Raw genomic sequence first — 21,749 nt, 5'->3', positions numbered from 1 at the left:
TGGTGTTTCTGTTCCTGGTGATAGTAGTAAATGACATTTGTAGCAACTACAGTCCAAAAAAAGAAGGATGCAACGATCTTAGACTATTCAAGAATGAATGTTTGGTTTTCCATATCTATCAAGCTACCCCATGAAGTCTAAATGCTGATGAAAAGTGTAAAAATGCTAGAATAGGTGCTAGGAGAATGAGAAAATAAACATCATTAATGGCTTCAAGACAAGCTTAAATAATAAGGATTTCAATTTTTTCCATTAAGCCTCTTAAAATACCCTTGTATTTACTGAACAGACTATATTTTTCTCAATGCATATTCCTGGCTCCTTTGTTGTCAATTAATTGAGTATATACTCATAGGTTTATTTCTGAGGTTTCTATTCTGTTTCATTGATCTGTATGTCTGTTTTTCAATGATACTATTTATGATATTCTATGATACTGTTTTAATTACTGTATCTTTGGAATATAGTTTGAAATCAGGGATTGTGATACTTCCAGTTTTCTTCTTTCTAAAACTGAACTGAGGATCTTTTATGGTTCCATACAAATTTTAGAATTTTTTTCTATTTCTATGAGAAGTGCCATTGGAATTTTGATATGGATTGCAATAAATCTTAGATTATTTTTAATGATATAAATTCTTCTAATCCATGAATATGGGAATCCTTTCCATTTATTGGTGTCTTCTTTTTTTTAAGTTTTTTTTTTATTTGACAGAGAGAGGGAGATCACAAGTAGGCAGAGAGGCAGGCAGAGAGAGAGGGGGAAGCAGGCTCCCTGCTGAGCAGAGAGCCGGATGTGGGGCTCAATCCCAGGAGCATGATCATGACCTGAGCCGAAGTCAGAGGCTTAACCCACTGAGCCACCCAGGCGCCCCTATTGGTGTCTTACTTAATAATTTTTTCATTAATGTCTTATAGTTTTCAGGATTAAGGTCTTTCACTCCTTGGTTAAATTTATTTCTAGGTGCTTTATTCTTTTTGATACTACTGTAAACAGTATAATTTTCCCTTTAATTTCTCTGATAGCTTTTTTTTTAAAGAATTTATTTATTTGACAGAGAGTGAGAGAAGGAGAGAGAGCACAAGTAGGAGGAGCAGCAGAGAGAGAGGGGGAAGCAGGCTCCCTGCCGAGCAGGAAGCCCGATGCAGGACTTGATCCCAGGATCCTGAGATCATGACCTGAGCCGAAGGCAGAGGCTTAACCCACTGAGCCACCCAGGTGCCCCTCTGATAGCTATTTTTTAGTGTATAGAAAGGCAACAGATTATTTAAATTAGTATTAAGGTATAGCTGTCATACAATGTTACATTAGTTTCAAGTGTACAATATAGTAATTTGGCAATTCTATACATTACTTAATGTTCACCATGATAAATATTGTCACTATCTGTCATCATACCATATTATTACAGTATTACTAGATTCCCTATGCTATGTATTATATCCCTATGACTTGTTTATTTTATAACCAGAAGATTATACCTTTTAATTCCCTTCATCTATTTGTCCATCCACTTACCCACCTCCCCTCTTTCAACCATCCATCTGTTCTCTATCTTTATGAGTCTGTGAGTTGGCTTAATTTATGTGTTTGTTCATTTGTTTCATTTTTTTAGATTTCATATATAAGTAAATCACATGGGTATTTGTCTTTGTTTCACTTATTTCACATAGCATATACCTTCTAACAGACCAATAATGAATCAGGAAACTAAATCATTATAGGTCTGTTCAGATTTTTTGTGCATCATGATTTAATCTTGGTAAGTTATATGTTTCTAGGAATTTATCCATTTCTTCTAGGTTGTCCAATTTGCTGGTCTATAATTGTTCAAAGTAGTCCTGCAATCCTTTGTCTGTATATGGTATCAGTTGCAATGTCTCCTCTTTTATTTATAATTTTATTTATTTGAGCCCTTTCTCCTTTTTTCTTGGTGTGTCTACCTAAACATTTGCCTATTTCATTCATATTTTCAAAAATCTGATCTTAGTTTCATTCATCTTTTCTATTGTCTTTTAGTTTTCTTTCATTTACTTCCATTCTGATTTTTTGTTTCTGTTCTTGTTCTTCTTTTTCTTTCTTTTTTTTTTTTTTTTATTTATTTGTCAGAGAGAGAGGAGAGCAAGCGAGCGAGCACAGGCAGACAGAATGGCAGGCAGAGGCAGAGGGAGAAGCAGGCTCCCCGCCAAACAAGGAGCCCGATGTGGGACTCCATCCCAGGACGCTGGGATCATGACCTGAGCCGAAGGCAGCTGCTTAACCAACTGAGCCACCCAGGCGTCCCTGTTCTTCTTTTTCTTGTTTGTTCTTGTTTATTCTTCTTTTTCTAGAAGTAACTAAAGGCAAAAACAGAAGGAGATATCTGTACTACCATGTTAATTGTAGCATCATTCATAATAGCCAAGATATGGAAACAAGGTAAATGTCCATAGACAGATGAATGAATAAGGATGATGTGAGATTACATATATTATTATAGTATCTATATATATTATACATTTTCATCTATATCTAGCTATCATCTACAGAGAGATTATTCAGCCATGAGAAAAAGGATAATTGCCATTTGACACAACATGTGTGGACCCTGAAAGCATTATGCGAAGTGAAGTAAATCAGACAAAGAAATAGACTAGAATGGGAGTTACCAGGGTATGAGGGGTTGAGGAAAATGGGGATATATTAGTCAAAGGATACAAATTTCCAGTTATAGAATAAATAGATTCTGAGGATCTATGTATAGCATAGTGATTATAATTAATAATATTTTATTATAGGGGTGCCTGGGTGGCTCAGTGGGTTAAAGCCTCTGCCTTCGGCTCAGGTCATGGTCCCGGTGTCCTGGGATCGAGCCCCGCATCGGGCTCTCTGCTCAGCAGGGAACCTGCCTCCTCCTCTCTCTCTCTGCCTGCCTCTCTGCCTACTTGTGATCTCTATCTGTCAAATAAATAAATAAAATCTTTTAAAAAATAATAATATTTTATTATATACATGAAAGTTGTTCAAAGAGTGATGTTAAATGTTCTCACTTCACACACACAATGATAATTATATGACATGATTTAGGTGTTAGCTAACTGCTGTGGTGGTAATCATTTTGGAATATATAAATGTATTGAATCAGCACATCATATAACTATTTTTTTTAAAGATTTTGTTTATTTATTTGACAGAGAGAGAGAGAGAGATCACAAGTAGGCAGAGAGGCAGGCAGAGAGAGAGGGGGAAGCAGGTTCCCCACCGAGCAGAAAGCCCCATGCGGGGCTCGATCCCAAGAACCTGAGATCATGACCTGAGCTGAAGGCAGGGGCTTTAACCCACTGAGCCATCCAGGCACCCCAGCACATCACATATCTTAAACTTACACAATGTTATATGTCAATTTCATCTCAGCACAATTGGAAGGGAAAAAAAAAATAGAAATACCCCTGTAGAGATCACAGCTGTTTACCCCTTTGAATAGGATTTCATTTTACAATGAATTAGACTTAATGGAAGGCCATGTGTATCTGAATGGTGGGGATGCTGTATAGGACCCACCCTTCTTTCTTGCTCTTAGGAACACTTCTCAGTAAAGATCTTGCACACAAGTCTTGATCTCAGGCTCTCTTTATGTGTGTGTGTGTGGGGGGGTGTTGGTAGGATAGAACACAGGTTTTATCAGTGGTTCATGTACATCATTGTCTTTTTTTCCACCATGACAAACCTATGAGTTAGATAGTAGTATGATCTTTATAAAAGAGGAACTGAAGTTTACAATGTTTCCCACCTTTCTTGCCTCAATTGAAGCAGAACTATGTTCTAATAATACAACTTATACTTCATCCTTCTCAGGTATGGTTGTGTATCCATTAATTCAATGATCTATTAATTCTATATCCAGAAATATTTAATAAGTGGCCAATAAGTTCGAGACTCTGTTCTAGGTTTGGAGATCTAAAAGTGAAAAAAAAAAAAAGCGTAAAGCAATCTCTTCTTCTTTGGAGCTTATACTCTATCCATGGGAGACAAACAATTAAAAGAAAGGTGGGGGGCTGGGTTGCTCAGTGGGTTAAGCCTCTGCCTTCGGCTCTGGTCATGATCTCAGGATCTCAGCAGGAAGCCTGCTGCTGTCCCCCACCTTGCCTGCCTCTCTGCCTACTTGTTGATCTCTGTCTGTGTAATAAATAAAGTCTTAAAAAGAAAAAAAAACTAAAATAACTAAATAAATAAAAAACTAAATAACACCAATAACATGATGAGGGCAATGTTAGGTACTGTGGGCTCATTTGCTCAACATCTATGCCAATGACTTCTAGTGCATTTTCCTAGTGGGAAAGCCAAAAGTTTTATCTCAGATTCACTTGCAGTAATGTTGTTAATGTGACTAGGTTTCATAAGAAGTGAGATCAGAAGACAGCAAGTGAGACAGAGAATAGGACATCCATTTCACTGGTGCAAATCACAACACAGCTGCATGGTCCTTGAGCTGGAAGCTTTAATACATATATTCATCAGGTAGTTGACAACTTCCTGGTTGTGACAGGAGCAACAGATCCTTTGGTGTCCTACTACTAGTAGTTGTGGTATGCCCTCATAGAACCTCTCAAAACAAGAGCTATTGTGGCTTAATTTGAAATTGATTTAAATCACTCCATCTTTTGAACCCTGACTTAATGTGACAGATCCTGGGTGGAGAACTGAATGTCAGAAAGGTGAACTGAAGTTCAAGATGAATGATACAAAATTCCTGCCTTTGCAAGAGTTTACAGGCTAACTGTAATAATTCAAGATCATATATGTGACAAATAGAAGCTCAGGAACTCTGCCCTGGAGCAGCATCCAGGGAGGAATGACTGCTTGCTTCTCTATACTCCTGCACATTTCCATCACCCCTCCTTCCTGAACCCTTCAGGATAGTCTTTCTATTAAAGACAACAAAACAGCAAATTCTGACACACGATTGGTGCATTAGAGCATCACCATTTCTCTTGCATATGCCATGCCTAATCATGTATGCCAAACATTAAAGTACCATCCTAGGAAGCGCTGGAGAGAAGCAGACCATTACTTTGACTCAAGTCCTAAGGATACATCGTTCTGGCTTTATGTCTTCATATTTGGCATGATGTCCTATTTTATTCTCTGTCACTCAGTGCTCCCGGGACATCTGATATGGGTCAAACTGTGGAAAGTTCATTTTAGATTACTCTTTTTCTCGCTTGTCCTGTGCTGCTGGCAGGCCCCTTCCAACTGGGTCCTGGTATGAGGAGCTCTCCCTAGCCTTAGGAGCTAACAATCTGGAGATGCTCCTACAGCTAGTGTCAAAGACTATAGAGGTTTCCACTCACTCACACTATGGAGTTAATTTGCCTTCATGACCTGTCAGCCTCTAGAGATCACCTAATGCCATCTCAGTTGCGACATAGGTCTAAGAATGACAACCACTCCCAGGCAGCTAGCTGCATCATTCCATCTTATCCTAACGGACTTCAGGAAGATGGGTCCTGCTCTCGCTATGGTCATTTATGTCCAGAAAGATCAACCACACATTTTTAAAGATGAAGAAGCAATTGTTAAAATGATATCTTATTTACATTATTTTGGTGACAGCTCAGTTGCTGGAAATCTTAGGTAATAAGGTGTTTAGTATTTTTTTTACTGAAGTATAAATGATATACAATATCCTATTAGTTTCAGGTGTGTATCATAGTGACTTGATATTTTATACACTACACAATGATCCCCATGATAAGTCCAGTTACTGTCTGTCACCATACACAGTTATTATAATATTATAGACTATATTCCCTATGCCGTAGATTATATCCCCATAACTTATTCATTTTATAGGTGGAAGTTTGTACCTCTTAAATTCCTCCACATATTTGACCTGCTCCCCAACCCCTTCCCACCCTGGTGACCAAAATTTTTTTCCTGTATCTATGAGTCTGCTTCTGTTTTGTTCTCTTTATTCATTTGTTTTGTTCTTGTTTCTTTTTTAGATTCCACATATAAATGAAATCATACAGTTTTTGCCTTTCTCTGACTTATTTCACGTAGCATAACCCCCCCTAGGTTCGTTCATGTTGCAAATGGCCAGATTTCACTCTATTTTAATGGCTAAGTAGTGTTCTCTTGTCTATACATACCATATTTTCTTTACCCATTCATCTATTCATGGACACATAAGTTGTTTCCATATCTTGGCTATTGTAAATAATGCTGCAATAAACATGGGGATGCACATATCTATTCGAAATGGTGTCTTTGCTCTCTTTGGATGAATACCCAGAACTAGATCTACTGGGTTATATGGTATTTCTATTTTAAATATTTTGAGGAGCCTCTACTATTTTCCACAGTAGCTTCACCAATTTACATTCTCACTAACACTGTATGAAGGCTCCCTTTTCTCCATATTCTCATCAACTTTTGTTATTTTTTGTCTTTTTGATAAAAGTCAGTATGATGGGTGTGAAGTGATATCTCACTGTGGTTTTGATTTGCATTTCCCTGATGATCAGTGATCTTGAGCATTTTTTCATGTGCTTGTTGTCATCTGTATGTCTACTTTGGAAAAATATCTACTCAAGTTGTCTTCCCATTTTTAAATTGGGTTGTTTGTTTTTTGATATTAAGTTGTATCTTAATATCTTCTTAAGATTCTTACTATCTTATTAAGATTCTTCATATATTTTGGATGTTAACCTCTTATTGGATGCATGATTTGCAAATATCTTCTTCTACTCAGTAAGTTGCTTTTTCATTTTTTTGATAATAATGATAAAAATAATTTTTTTTAAAGATTTTATTTATTTATTTGTCATAGAGAGAGAAGCGAGAGTGAGCACAGGCAGACAGAGTGGCAGGCAGAGGCAGAGGAAGAAGCAGGCTCCCCGCCAAGCAAAGAGCCCGATGTGGGACTCGATCCCAGGACGCCGGGATTGTGACCTGAGCCGAAGGCAGCTGCTTAACCAACTGAGCCACCCAGGCGTCCCAATTTTGTTTTTCTAATAGGGAAGGGAACACAAGCGAGAAAGAAATGGGGAAGAAGATGCAAAATATTCTTCTGGGAAGTTTTCAGTCATGACCTATAGGATAATTACTGACACTCTTTCATTTACTAAACCTTTCCTATATATTATCTTAATGAATTGCCTTGATAACCAATGATATAATTATTACCTCCATTTTTAAATGAGAGAGTAGAAGTTCTGAGAAGATTAATCACTGGCCTGAGACATTAAAGCAAGTGGTGAAGCTGAACAGGAGAATCCTTGAGACTTTCAGACTCTGTTTCCTCCTTTAGCTTTAGGTAGTAACTCCAGCTCCCAGTTCTTATCCCAGGCTAAACATCGAAGTACAAAAGAAGATTCTTTGGCTCACTTTCTAACTTGTCAGGTTCTCTTGGTCATCAGAGTCACTGACCTTTGCAAACTCAAAACTGAGCTTCAGCTTGTCAGCTCCTTTCCAAAATCTGACTTTAACTCTAGAGATTTACATTGAAATCATGCTAAATTTAACCATCACTTTTTGAATGTTACTCATATACAATTTTTTGCTTAATAATGTTAACTAAAATGAAATGCAATGAAATTCTATGCAAAAAAGCGTGTTACTTTAATTATGGTTTTAAAAACTCTGCTTTCTTACCATTTCTTTCACTCAAACTGAAAAGTAGTGAGAGGCATACATGGTTTCATAAAAGACAGGAAAAGAGTGCTTTCAGAGTGGATTAAGGTAGATGAATTATTGGTCTTCACTGAATGCATCAAAATATGGGTGAATGAATGGGTAAACAATTAAATCTCCAATTCGCCTCTTGAGCTAGATTTGAAAGCACTTTAACTTCTCATCTTTATTTGGTTTTCAGAAAAGAAATATCAGAACTTGCTAACATAACTGTAGTAATCCAACAGAGCAGCAAATGGCCCTATGTCCTTTTAGAAACTTTGAGCAAGAGAACACTGATGATTGCAAGTAATTGAGGGTCCTAAAAGTTTATAAAGGAAAAAAAAATTTACAAATTTTATAAATTTTATATATGGCAATTTATAAATGTCACTGTGATCTAAAATAAATTTATATATATATATGTGTATATCTATGTATGTGTGTGTGTGTGTGTATGTATATAAATACATGTTTAAATAATGGTAAATTAGAAAAAGTAAGTGGGCTGTATGTTAATAAGACTGTGCTCTAGTTGTTTTAAAGTGTTAATATATAATAAAACCAGATCATCTTGAAGGACAAATTCAGTTTCCTTAGTTTTATTTTTTTCATTTTGGTTTTTGTTTAATGGTTCATAGAACAGGAAACAGATGTCCTCAACTAAACTAATAATTCATTTGCTTGTAGAGAATTGTGAAATATTTCAGCCTTTTGTCTGAATAATCTTCTAATTATGTAAGTTAATGAGTACAGAGTACACAAGTTTATGTTTTACATGGCTTCTACATTTTCCTATGTATTTCTAATTGTTAATAATCATATATGATAATGGGTATCATTCATGTGGTCATGTTATTGAATGGTATGAAACATCAGGTGCAAGCTTATTAATTACATACACAACATATATTTTACATGTATTACCTATGATGCCTCTAAAACCCAGCTATTAAAATGCCGGCTCAGAGAGGTTAAGAACTTGTCAAATGACATACACTAGAAGATGACAGAGCTGGGATGCAAGCATTATATCATGCTCTCTATCCCCAAACACCAGTCAATGTAGACCTATGTACTAACGTAGAAGTTAACAATATATATAAAAATAAAATTAATTTCACATTTTAATATACAGAACAGCATTTCTAAAGTAAAGATTAATAGAGTTTTATTTTTTTAATGTGAACAAATCATACATTTCTGGATGAATAATCTAATTGATGGGAACTCTGGCATCAGTAGCACATTGAATTACAACACATTTATGAAAGATGAGATAGTACAGTTTGAGACAGATTTTTCATGTTAAAAGCAAACAAAGTTACATCTTAGAATAAAATTGCTCACTAATTATAAGTCAAAAAGTACCTGTAACTTTCCTGATGTCATTCTATAATTTTTATTGTGTTATAATGACAAGTATAGTAAGAGAGATGTTTTATTGGAATTCTCTGTTTTTATTTGAATTTTCATTGTAAAGACATTTTTGAGTATGTACTGCATCTTATGTGTATAAATGATGTCATGGCCATGAAATTATACCAGTTGTGGGAATAGTTAATGAAAAAAAAAATGCTTTCATTACCTCTGGGCAGTGACAACAAACTTTGAACCTAGACCAAGAAGACAAAGAATTGGACTTGGAAATGAAGAGGGCATTGCCAAACAGTATAGGGCATAACGAATAGAATAAAGTGGAAAGAGCAAAGTAGGTAGCTACATTATCTACTTCAGACTGTTCTCCCTGAGAGTTACTTTCCTTATATCTAAAAATATAAATTTAGATAACACGATTGCATGGCATCATTAACAGTTGCTAAGAGGGGCACCTGGGTGGCTTAGTGGGTTAAGACTTTGCCTTCGGCTCAGGTCATGATCCCAGGGTCCCACATCAGGCTCTCTGCTCAGCAGGGAGTCTGCTTCCCCCTTTCTGCCTACTTGTGATCTCTCTCTCCATCAAATAAATAAATAAATAATCTTTTAAAAAGTTGGTAAGAGAGTGAATCCTAAAAGTTCTCATCACTAGGGAAAAAAACGTTTCTGTAACTACATCAGGAGATGGATATTAACTAAATTTATCGTGGTAATCATTTCACAATATATGTATGCCAACTTGTTACGTGGTATAATTTAGATGTGTACAGTGTTGTATATCAACTATATCTCAAAAAAACTGAAAAATAAAATAAAATGGTAAGCTTGTATCTGATGCATATTCGTATTGTAAGACTGTGATCCTAAGAATAATGGCAGTGGCTGTTTGCCAAACTATGAGCCCTGCAATCAAGAAGCCATGGAAATGATCCCAGCGTCCTGGGATCAAGTCCCACATCGGGCTCCTTGCTCATCAGGGAGCCTGCTTCTCCCTCTGCCTCTACCTGCCATTCTGTCTGCCTGTGCTTGCTCTCTCTCCCTCTCTCTCTCTGACAAATAAATAAATAAAATCTTTAAAAAAAAAAAAAAAAGAAGCCATGGAGAAATGAAGAAGGTGAAGAGAGATTTCTGCATTCAGAACTCTGGCCTTTCAATGTCTGTCTCTCTTTCTTTCTTTCTCTCTTTTTCTTACCTTCCTTCCTCCCTTCCTTCTTTTTTAATAGATGATGATATGTCCTTATAGTGTTTTATGGAAGGCACATGTTGGAAAATGAGTTCTAGATTTGTCTCTACACTGACTAGTATCTTCTAATAATAATCTCGTTTTCCTATAAACATGTATGCTATTTAAATATGTTCATTTTGGGTTGAGAACATTTTTGTCAAAACATGTTTTGAATATATATTCAGTTTCAACAATTCCTGCTTTAACAAGCATTTGGTTTAATATAAATGTGATGTGAATACATTTGGGAATACTTCTACACATTACTACTAAAAAGAGAATTTGTTTAGTATTTAGTATTTAAAAATAACAATTATTATTTCAATATATTCAAAGAAATTTTTAAAGGAGTACTTAGACTCATGTCTCTCTCTCTCTCTCTCTTTTTTTTTTTTTTTTTGTCAAAATAGCCTCTCAGGTTTGATGCAATCACTTAAAATTTTACATGATGCTTTGGTTCCAAGATTTATATTCTAAGTTTGTTGATATAAAAGATTTTGATGGGGCACCTGGGTGACTCATTCGGTTTAGTGACTGACTCTTGACTTCAGCTCATGTCATGACCACAGGGTCATGGAGCAAGCCTCATGTGGGACTCTGTGCTGGGCACAGAGTCTGCTTGAGAGTCTCTCTCTACCCCTCCCCTCTACCAGTCCTCCTTCTCTCTCTAAAAACAAACAGACAAACAAAAACAAACAGACTTTGTTATACGTAATATTCTAGTGACCCTAGAGGAATAAAGTTTAGTTTAAGATTGTATTTTTTTTTAAAGATTTTATTTATTTATTTGACAGACAGAGATCACAAGTAGGCAGAGAGGCAGGCAGAGAGAGAGAGGAGGAAGCAGGCTCCCTGCTGAGCAGAGAGCCCGATACGGGACTCGATCCCAGGACCCTGAGATCATGACCTGAGCAGAAGGCAGTGGCTTAACCCACTGAGCCACCCAGGCGCCCCTTAAGATTGTATTTAAAGCTTTCAACATTGAAGTTGACATGGTAATTCTACATATTCATAGCAAGGTTTGTATTTTTTAAAAAAATACATTTTGATATTGATTTCTTGAGTAACGTTTTAATCTAACATTTATTTGAATTATCTGTCAAACAGAAATGAAAAGATTTTTTAAAAAGGAAATAATTACGGCTGAACATGGCCGAAAGTGGCAATACAACTGCCTTTAACAACTTTGTTGCCTGTATCAAAGAAACCAAACATTTAAAATATTGTACTCTCTCAGAACTTTTTAATTTTGTGAGATCAGCAACTTTTCAAAACTCTTTGAAAGTATTTTAAATTAACCATTAAATGCTAAGCATGCTTGCATTTATTTGAATGGACACAATAAAGTAATAGGTATCTTACATAATATGAAGAACTATCTTATTTCTTTTCCTTTTTTTAAGATTTTATTTATTTATTTGACAGACAGAGATCACAAGTAGGCAGAGAAGCAGGCAGAGAGAGAGGAGGAAGCAGGCTCCCTGCTGAGCAGAGAGCCCGATGTGGGGCTCGATCCCAGGACCCTGGGATCATGACCCGAGCCGAAGACAGAGGCTTTAACCCACTGAGCCACCCAGGGGCCCCAAGAACTATCTTATTTCTTATTGAAAATCATATTTATTGTGATGGAGTGGAGGACCAATGCAGGAGATGGGGTAAGGAATGTGTATGGGTGGATGAAGTTAGAAATTTACTTTAGAAATTTACCACACTGAAAGTCTTAAAATAAGCATCTTCTGTTGGAGTTTGATTTCCCAAATATTCACAGCAGGTTTGCACTTATGCCCCACACATAAGCCCTTAACATTCTTTCCCCTGCTGGGGCATCCATTGGTCTGAGTGTGTCTGAGTGTATGTTGGTTTATATTGAATGTGCTGGAAGTTGGAAGTTCAAGAATTTTTTTTAAAGTATATCATTAAGAACTAATTAGCTTCTCTTGAATTCTACTTTTATGATCTTATTATGACACACTTGACTGAAACTGAACCTGTCCGTATAGGTTGGTTTTATTATCTCCACTTATAGCTGAGGAAAATAAGGCACAGAAAGGTTAAAGGAGCCCAAGGTATTAAGGGAAGTTAGTGGAGACAACAAAGGCGAATGCAACATTGTAGCCTTTGTAATTTCTGCTTAATAGTTTAGGCCAGAAGTATTTTAAGACACATAAACTGAGAAATGAACAACAAATGAGTTACTAAATACAAAGGATGAATGCAGTAAGTCTTTCACAATGTGTAATCTGGTATATTCTAGTCCTATCCAAGTGCGAGAGCAATGTTCAAAGCCCCAGCCCAAAGACCATTTTCATTTGGATTTATAACTGTGTTATAAAGAAAATTCATTATCATAAAAAGGGTTTCCTTTCAGAGTTTTCAACAACAACAACAACAACAACAAAAAAAGGGTTTCCTTTCTCAGCCTCTTTCTCCTTCTTTAATAAGACAGAATTTAAATAGTTCTAGACTTTGAAGTGTGTTTCCAGTTCAAAAATATCTTTAGAATTTCCCAGCAATGGTTTCAAACATGGAGACATAACGAGGCATCAGTATGTCTCTCCTAAAAGCCTTCCTCTACATTTCTACTTTACCCAACCTACAGGGTTTTGGAAGTCTTTTGGTTTTGTATATTCCATTACAAGTTTCTCTGGTGTTTAAGGCCATTTCTCCTAACTGATATGTGACCTGTAAGATAAATTTGGTATTTGTTGCTCTACACAGTCCTGATCTTATATGTCCAATTATCTTACTCTCTTTTATTCATTCCTTATTTGAGACCAAAAGCCAATGGTACCTGGTTTTCATCTAAAAACAAACAAGCAATGTCATAGATGTAAATACTGTTATTAACCCATCCATTTATTTCTTACTTTACTGCTAAAAGTTTCCAATTCTTTGTCCCTTTATCAAAGGGGTTATTTTCTAGTTCTTTTCTCATTCTTATACTCTTGGATTTTCTCCAAGTTTTGTATATCCCACTGAAGTAAAATGTTGTATACATTGCTTATTGAATGGGTCTAGTCTTGTGTAATGTACTGGGTGTGGTGTTTAAATAAGATTGCATTGTAGGATATAACCAGTCTAGCATGATGTCATTAACATCTAGTTTTTAATCATCTATGCTGTTAGACTATTGCATAGTTAATATTCCACTGATAGAGAAAGATAATAAAAATAGAAAAAAACAACAGTCTATTCAAAACTAAAAACAAGGTTAATCTGTGAAAATATTCTTAAAGGATGGAAAATATATGTGAGGGGGTCAAATGCCTAATGCTTAGATACTGAGAAGACAGACAATAAGTCAAAAATTGTCATTCAAGTTCAGTAGATATTGATTCTATAAAAGTAATACTGATTTACTTCTTTCTTCATAGGCTAGGTAAAATACATATATTGGACTTATCATTTTGGACTGTGTTTTAGCAGAGATACCTAATTGTCCCCAAATACCCAGTTTCACATTTTTCTATTGGTAATAAACCCTGTATTTTGTTGGGTACCTGGACACTCAGAATAAAGACTATATTTTGCTGGGGGAGCAGCAATAGCAGCAAGAAATAGCCATATGACCATGTTCCAGTCTATGGAATGCAATTACCGTATACAGGTCGTCCCCATCTCACCCTTCTTTTTTTTTTTTAAGATTTTTTTTTTTTAATTTAACACACAGGGAGAGATCACAAGTAGGCAGAAATGCAGGCAGAGAGAGATGGGGAAGCAGGCTCCCTGCTGAGCAGAGAGCCGGATGTGGGCTGGACCCTGAGACCATGACCCTAGCTAAGGCAGAGGCTTAACCCTCTGAGCCACCCAGGTGCCCCCATCTCACCTTTAGATGACATAATGCAGTGATGGAAAATGGGGCAGCCATCTTTGACAAGGAGATGAAGTCAGGCATTGAGGATGACTGAGTGAAAAATAGAAAGAACCTTGGTCCACAATACCATGAGACAATCTCTGTCCTACATTACTTACTTATACACTATTACATGACAAAGGGATAAGTTTTTATTTTGTTTACACCACTGTGGGATCTTTATTAGAGCAGCTGACTATCATTCCCAACTAATACACTATGTAACAAAACTGTCTTTGTATTCACATTTTAAAACTTTTATTGTTTCATGTTATTTCTGTTTTGAAAAAGTATTACAACAGAACTAGAATTGGTCAAGGGAACATTAATATTTATTTATTGCTTTCAGAATTTTGTAATACACTTAAATGTTTCATACTTTACTTGAAATCTAGAGCAATTTGAACAAAAGCCTGCAGGATAACTAGGTTTATTTTGTGAATTTCCATGTTGAATTTGAGTCTCCATGTGAATTTGGCAGACAAGGTCTAAGACAAAATACACTATGTTAAGATGTTGAAAACAGATTTATTTAAAACTTTCATAATACAGGTGAAAATGGAAAACAATTTCCAACAGCTTAAAAAATAATAGTTTGAAGTGTGGAACCAGCCATTTTGTGAATAAGGAATAAACAGTCATAACTGCTTTTCTGCAGAGGCAAAAGAATGTATTAAATTTGCTATTCAAATGTACATTTTGTTGACTTTATAATAATAAATGTGCTAAATTCCATTGTTCCCTTATAAAATTAAAAACTAGTAAATATTATTTATTCCAAGAAAATTGAAGGCTCTAAAAACACCCATGGTTATAGGTGTTTGTTTTATTGCAATTTTTCTTTGGATGTATGAGAAATTATTTATTAAATTGTACTAATGGAGTTCTCCTGCATGTTAACTTTGGCTGAAGAATGTACCATTCTTCTTGGGGAAGAGGAGTAGAAGTAGCCACTAATCACATACTTCTTTGAGTTTATTGGTTGAAGGTTTCATTAAAATTAGAAAAAATTTACTTAAAAAATTCTTTAAAAATGATCTCCCTGATATGAGGGAGAGGAGATGCAACATGGGGGGTTAAGGGGGTAGGAGAAGAGTAAATGAAACAAGATGGGATTGGGAGGGAGACAAACCATAAGTGACTCTTAATCTCACAAAACAAACTGAGGGTTGATGGGGGGAGGGGGGTTGGGAGAGGGGGGTGGGCTTATGGATATTGGGGAGGGTATGTGCTATGGTGAGTGCTGTGAAGTGTGTAAACCTGGCGATTCGCAGACCTGTACCCCTGGGGATAAAAATATATGTTTATAAAAAATAAAATTAAAAAAAAATTCTTTAAAATATATCATAATAAAGTCCATGGATATGATTTCCTTATTACTTCAAGTTTCCCTAGTCATTAATTTTATTAATTTTCATACCTTGGAGAGCAGCACTAGATAAAGAAAAAAACTTTCAAATACATGGACAGCCCTGGGACACTGGGAGAGCATAGTCCGTTAGGCCTCAGACTCTCAGTTTCAGCTCAGGTCTTGGTTTCAGAGTCATGAGATCTCAGAGTCATGAAATCAAGCCCCGTGTTGGGCTTTGTGCTCAGCAGGGAATCTGCGTGGGTTTCTCTTTCCCTCTGCCCTTCATCTCCCCTATCTCTAATTAATTAATTAATTAATTAATTAATTTTTAAAAGGAAAAAAAAAATCTCTTGGACTGCTAGAAAATATCCAACACCTAAAGAAATTTGTTTTTGTTTGTTTGTTTGTTTTGTTTTTATGGCCAATGCAATTACATTGTATGAAATAACTATGCAGTGCTACTTATTGTTTGAAATATATTGTTAGTTTTGATCTATTACACATAGTTTACATTGAAATGTGGTTAGTTAGAATACACAGATTTTCATTTCCTAGACTTAGAAAGCATCACAAAATGTTTAGAGTTTGAGTGTTTATTAAAATAATAATTTATATATGAAGAATTAATTTAATAATATTTTTGAATTCTTTTAATTCCTTGCATTAAATGTACTTCAAGGCCTTCCCTGTTAATTAATGTGGAATAGGAGCTAATTCTTTTTCAATAGTTTTTATGCCAAAAGACAATCAACAGCACACAGGCATTAATGGAGGCCATTTTGGGGTCAAACAAATAATAAGCAGGCTACCAAGCAGAATGAGGTCATGAAGAACAGATTCTAACCAATAAGTCTGCTGGCACAGACAGTTGAATGCATTCTCACTGTAATCTACAGAGCTCAGCAGTGATTATTCCTCACCTGCCATTATAGTCATGTCTGAATCTCCCTTCCCTGCCTTTCTCTCTTCTCTCTCTCTCTCTCCTCACAGAGACACACACACCCCATATATTACTTAATGAGTTCTACCTGTATGCCAGACTCTATGTTGAAAGCTATGAATATAAAGTAAATAAGGAGGCCTACTTTTAAAGATTTAAATTTTAATGATGGGAAAAGGTTGATAGATTACAATATGCTATTAAAAAAAATGTTTGTGCCATTTCCATACTCTCTCATTTTGCTTACTTGTCTATTAGGATGCCGGCATCACTAGAAAACTTGTAGCAATATTTAGCTCTGAAGTCATTCTCCATGATGGGTAATAATTATATACATATTATCTGAGTGTTTATTGTAAGACAGGCACTGTTCTAGGCTCTTGACAAGCGCTAATTCATTAAATCATTATAACAGTACAATTATTCCTCTCCATTGTTCAGATGTGGTGCTTGAGGCACACAGAGGTGAGGTGTGTTGTCCAGTGTCAAGCAGGTAATAAGTAGAAGACTCAGGATTTGAATTTAGACAGGTTGGTCCACAACTTCTTCCACTACTTACTATTCTCCAATCCTCTACCATGACCTTTCACTTAAACCATGAAGAGAAATACTGCTTATTATTATCTTATGATGTTGACCCTGTGAGCTGATACACATAGCTCTAAATCAAATGTAATGACAAAAATCAAATGTTGGATGTTGGTGAAGTAGCTAAGCAGTATTTGCATGCTTTCCTATATATTATTTTTTGTTACAAATGAGGAGCAAAACCTAAAGACCCTAAATAGCTCATCAAAAATTTGACACATATATTGTCACATTCTTATACAATGTAAAGAGAATTTTCCTCTTCCTCATCTATGATCGATGACCTATATGCTCCCAGCTCAGCAAGAGCACATTAAGCCAAGTAGAAAGGAACGTGGAACCTGTGGGATTCATTCCAAACTATCGCTCATAGAGACCTGCTTTTCTCTCACTGATGGATGTATTGTGAATACATACTTCACATCCCTGGACTGCTGGCTGCCTGGGATCTGACTTGGTCACCAGATTCATAGCCATTGATTCATTTCACTATTCTCCGCTCTTTCCTCCTTCCTTGCTTATTGTCTTTTCTAAATGCTAATGAGCATCTGGTAAGTGAGAACTTGATCAATGGAATCTTCGAAGGTACATGCAGGTATGTTGCAGCTTCATTTCCATTCTTTTTAAAATGGTGGATTAGAGAGTCTGACAATTCTAACTATAAAATATGTGCAAACATGGAATATACAACACACTCATCTTTCAATGTATATTTGGGCTTTTGAGAAGGAAAGGAGTACAACATCAAGATTGAACCCTGATATAGACTATGGACTCTGGGTGATAATGATGTGCTAATGTTAGTTCATCAGTTGTAATAAATGTAACACCCTGGTGGAACATATTGATGATGGGGGAGGGTGCGTACCTGTGGGGGTAGGGGGCAAATGGAAAATTAGCTGGACCTTCTGTTCAGTTTGGCTGTATACCTAAAACTGCTCTAAAAAACCTATTAAAAAAGATACAAAGGAAATCTTAGGGGAGCATATACAACAAAGGAACTAAAACCCACAATGGAGAGTTTGTGCTAATTATATTGCTCTACTGAGGAAATTTGTCAGTAGAAGTAATGAAGATGCTTAAATTTTAGTAGCTACATATGGATAAGAAGAAAGACCTTGAGACTGCTAAAATGAAAACTAGAATGGAGATACACCCAACACACAAAATCTGAACATACTCAATATTATTCTAACTGAAAAAAAGGATATTACAAAGTAGATCTCAGCCTGGGCTCTGGGCAAGAGAAAAGAGTCTCCTAAGAATTTTGATCCAGGGGCATACCTTCAGATGGGTCTGAATTTCAAATATATACTACCTTAAAGATTGAAGAAACCCCAGGGGCGCCTGGGTGGCTCAGTGGGTTAAGCCGCTGCCTTCGGCTCAGGTCATGATCTCAGAGTCCTGGGATCGAGCCCCGCATCGGGCTCTCTGCTCAGCAGGGAGCCTGCTTCCTCCTCTCTCTCTGCCTGCCTCTCTGCCTGCTTGTGATCTCTCTGTCAAATAAATAAATAAAATCTTTAAAAAAATAAATAAATAAATAAATAAATAAAAAGATTGAAGAAACCCCAAACAAAAAGTAACTCAATTTAAAGTAGTATTATTTTTAGGTCTGCTTTAAGCCCATTAAAGTAATTGTGGGTTACCTGACAACAGCAAATGCCTATTTCTTTCAGAATAAATGTAGTAATACATGTTTCAAGGATTCTCAGATGAAGCCCTATCAAGAATGAGCTCACAATCCAAAATTATAAAACACAAAGGGAAAGGAATCCCCATGACCAAAGTTAGTAGCATTGGACACCAAAGAATTTATGATGACATAATTAAGTTCTAGGTCCAGAGAATACATATTAAACTTAGGAACCTCAACAAAAACGGTGATATGAAGGAAGAAAGGAAAAGAAAAGAGACGAGAAATGAAGAGAAGAGAAAGAAGAGAAGAGGGAAGAAGGAAGGAAGGAAGGAAGAAAATATGTTTTAAAATTTATCAACACATTCTCTCTCATTACTCAATGGCAAAAGAAAAAATCAAAATGAAAACATGAAAACACCTAGAACTGATTAATACCAAAATATTATCTCTGAAAATATAATGGTTATTATGAGTCATACAATGGAAATATTATATAGAATTATATATTTTATATATGTAATTGTTACATTACATATTATTTTAGAAAAGAAGTGCTAAAAACTAATTAGCAAATTCTCCAAAGTAATGAGCTGATAAATAAACAAGATGAAACAAAACAAACAAACAAACAAACAAAAAACAATCCAAAGAAAGTAGAAGAAAGAAAATCATGGAGATTAGAGCAGAGGTAAATTGGAAAGAATCAATAAAGCCAAAAGTTAGTTCTTTTAAAGATTAAGGAAATTAATGAACTCACAAAAAAAAGGAGAGATGGGGGTGCCTGGGTGGCTCAGTGGGTTAAAGCCTCTGCCTTCAACTCAGGTGGTGATCCCAAGATCCTGGGATCGAGCCCCATATCAGGCTCTCTGCTCAGCAGGGAGCCTGCTTCCTCCTCTCTCTCTTTCTCTCTCTGCCTGCCTCTCTGCCTACTTGTGATCTGTCTGTCAAATAAATAAATAAAATCTTAAAAAAAAAAAAAGGAGAGATGGCACAGGTATCTCGTATTAAAAACTAAAAGGGTGAAACTGAGACACCTGGATATCTCAGGACACCTGATCAGACTTAGGATCAGTTCATGATCCTCGGGTTCTGGGATCAAGTCCCACAACAGGCTCCTTGCTTGGGGGAGCCTGTTTCTCCCTCTTCCTCCTTGTGCTCTCTCTCTGATAAAAAAAAAAACAAAAAACATATATACATATATGTATATATGTATACATATTCGTATGTATAAATATGTATGTATGTGTATATATATATATATATATATATATATATATATTTTTTTTTTTTTGGAGAGGTGAAACTACAGAGAAACTAGACATTATATGGGGCACCTGGGTGGCTCAGCTTAGGCTCAGAGCCTAAGCTTCTGCCTTAGGCTCGGGTCATGATCCCAAGACCCTGGGATCGAGCCCCACATCAGGCTCTCTGCTCAGCAGGGAGCCTGCTTCCCCTCCTCTCTCTCTGCCCGCCTCTGCCTACTTGTGATCTCTGTCAAATAAATAAATAAAATCTTTAAAAAAAAAATACAGGGACACCTTGGTGGAGCAGTTGGTTAAGCTTCCAAATCTTGGTTTCAGCTCAGGTTGTGTTCCTGAGATTGAGGCCCATGTTAAGCCCCAAGCTCAGGGTGGAGTCTGTTTAAGACTGTCTCTGTCCCTCCCACTCTTGCTCTCTCTCTCACACAAATAAAATAAATAAATATTTAAACAAATACAAAGATAATATAAGGATGAAATTGGATAAGGATAATTTGAAATCTTACTTCAAAGAACAGAACTCCTAAAAACATAACTTACTAAAAATGTATTGAGAAGAAATGAACACGTGAAAGGGACTTATAATAACTTAAAAATAACTTATTAGAGACAACTATCATATGATCTCCCTGATATGAGGGATAGGAGATGCAACATGGGGGGTTAAGGGGGTAGGAGAAGAGTAAATGAAACAAGATGGAATTGGGAGAGAGACAAACCATAAGTGACTCTTCATCTCACAAAACAAACTGAGGGTTGATGGGGGGAGGGGGGTTGGGAGGGGGGTGGGATTATGGACACTGGGGAGGGTATGTGCTATGGTGAGTGCTGTGAAGTGTGTAAACCTGGTGATTCACAGACCTGTACCCCTGGGGATAAAAATATATTATATGTTTATAAATAATAAAATTAATTTAAAAAAAAGAAATATTTATTTATTTGTCAGAGAGAGAGCACAAGGAGGCAGAGGAAGAAGCAGTCTCCCCGCTGAGCAAGCACCGGGATGCAGGACTCAATCCCAGGACTTGTAAGCAGATATTAAATTAGTTGTAAAATATACACACACATATTAATACAACCTCATAGACCAGACGGTTTTAGTGTTAGGTTCTACCATACGTTCAAAGCAAAGTAAATTACTAATACAAACTCTCTTAGAAAATAATTAACATTGAATAACTTATTATATAAAGATTAATAACTTTAATATCAAAACTACATAAAGCCAGCATAAGAATCACTAGTGGTCAATGTCTTTATTAATAAACATAGGTTCAAATATTTTAAAATCTTAGCAATCTGAATTCGTCAACTAACATGTAAATACATAAATTTATATAGAGTGTTTTCTTTTTAGCACAGGAATTCAATAAGATACTTACATTAGACAATATATTACTGTAATTTACTACATTAACAGATAAAAGGAGGAAAAATAATTCATCTTCTCAAAGATGCAAAAGAATCCCTCCATAAAAGTCAAATCCCATTGGTGAAATTCACGAATTAGGAATAGAAGGATAAAGGGGAATATCCTTAACTTGAAAAATGTGTCTACCAAACCTCATTCTTGGTGCTGAAAGGCAACAAGGATTCTCTTTTAAGCAGGAGCAAGACAAGATGTTCACAATCATTCAACATAGTATTGATGGCTATACCTGAGCCGTAAGACAAGTACTTAGTATCAGTGATAAGTAATATAATTAGAAGGAAGTATTATAATTATTTGAAGATAATTCAGTTGTTTACACAGAAAACAAAAGAATCTTCAAGTAAATTATGATCGAATAGCAATTTTTTAAACATATGCATATGAACTTTAACTCATATTTTCTGTTGTAATTCACTATTAAACTTCAGGAAAGA

The sequence above is a fragment of the Lutra lutra genome, chromosome 6 (assembly GCF_902655055.1).
Source record: "Lutra lutra chromosome 6, mLutLut1.2, whole genome shotgun sequence".
In the NCBI taxonomy this organism is placed as follows: Eukaryota; Metazoa; Chordata; class Mammalia; order Carnivora; family Mustelidae; genus Lutra; species Lutra lutra.
Note: the sequence above shows the minus strand (reverse complement) of the source record.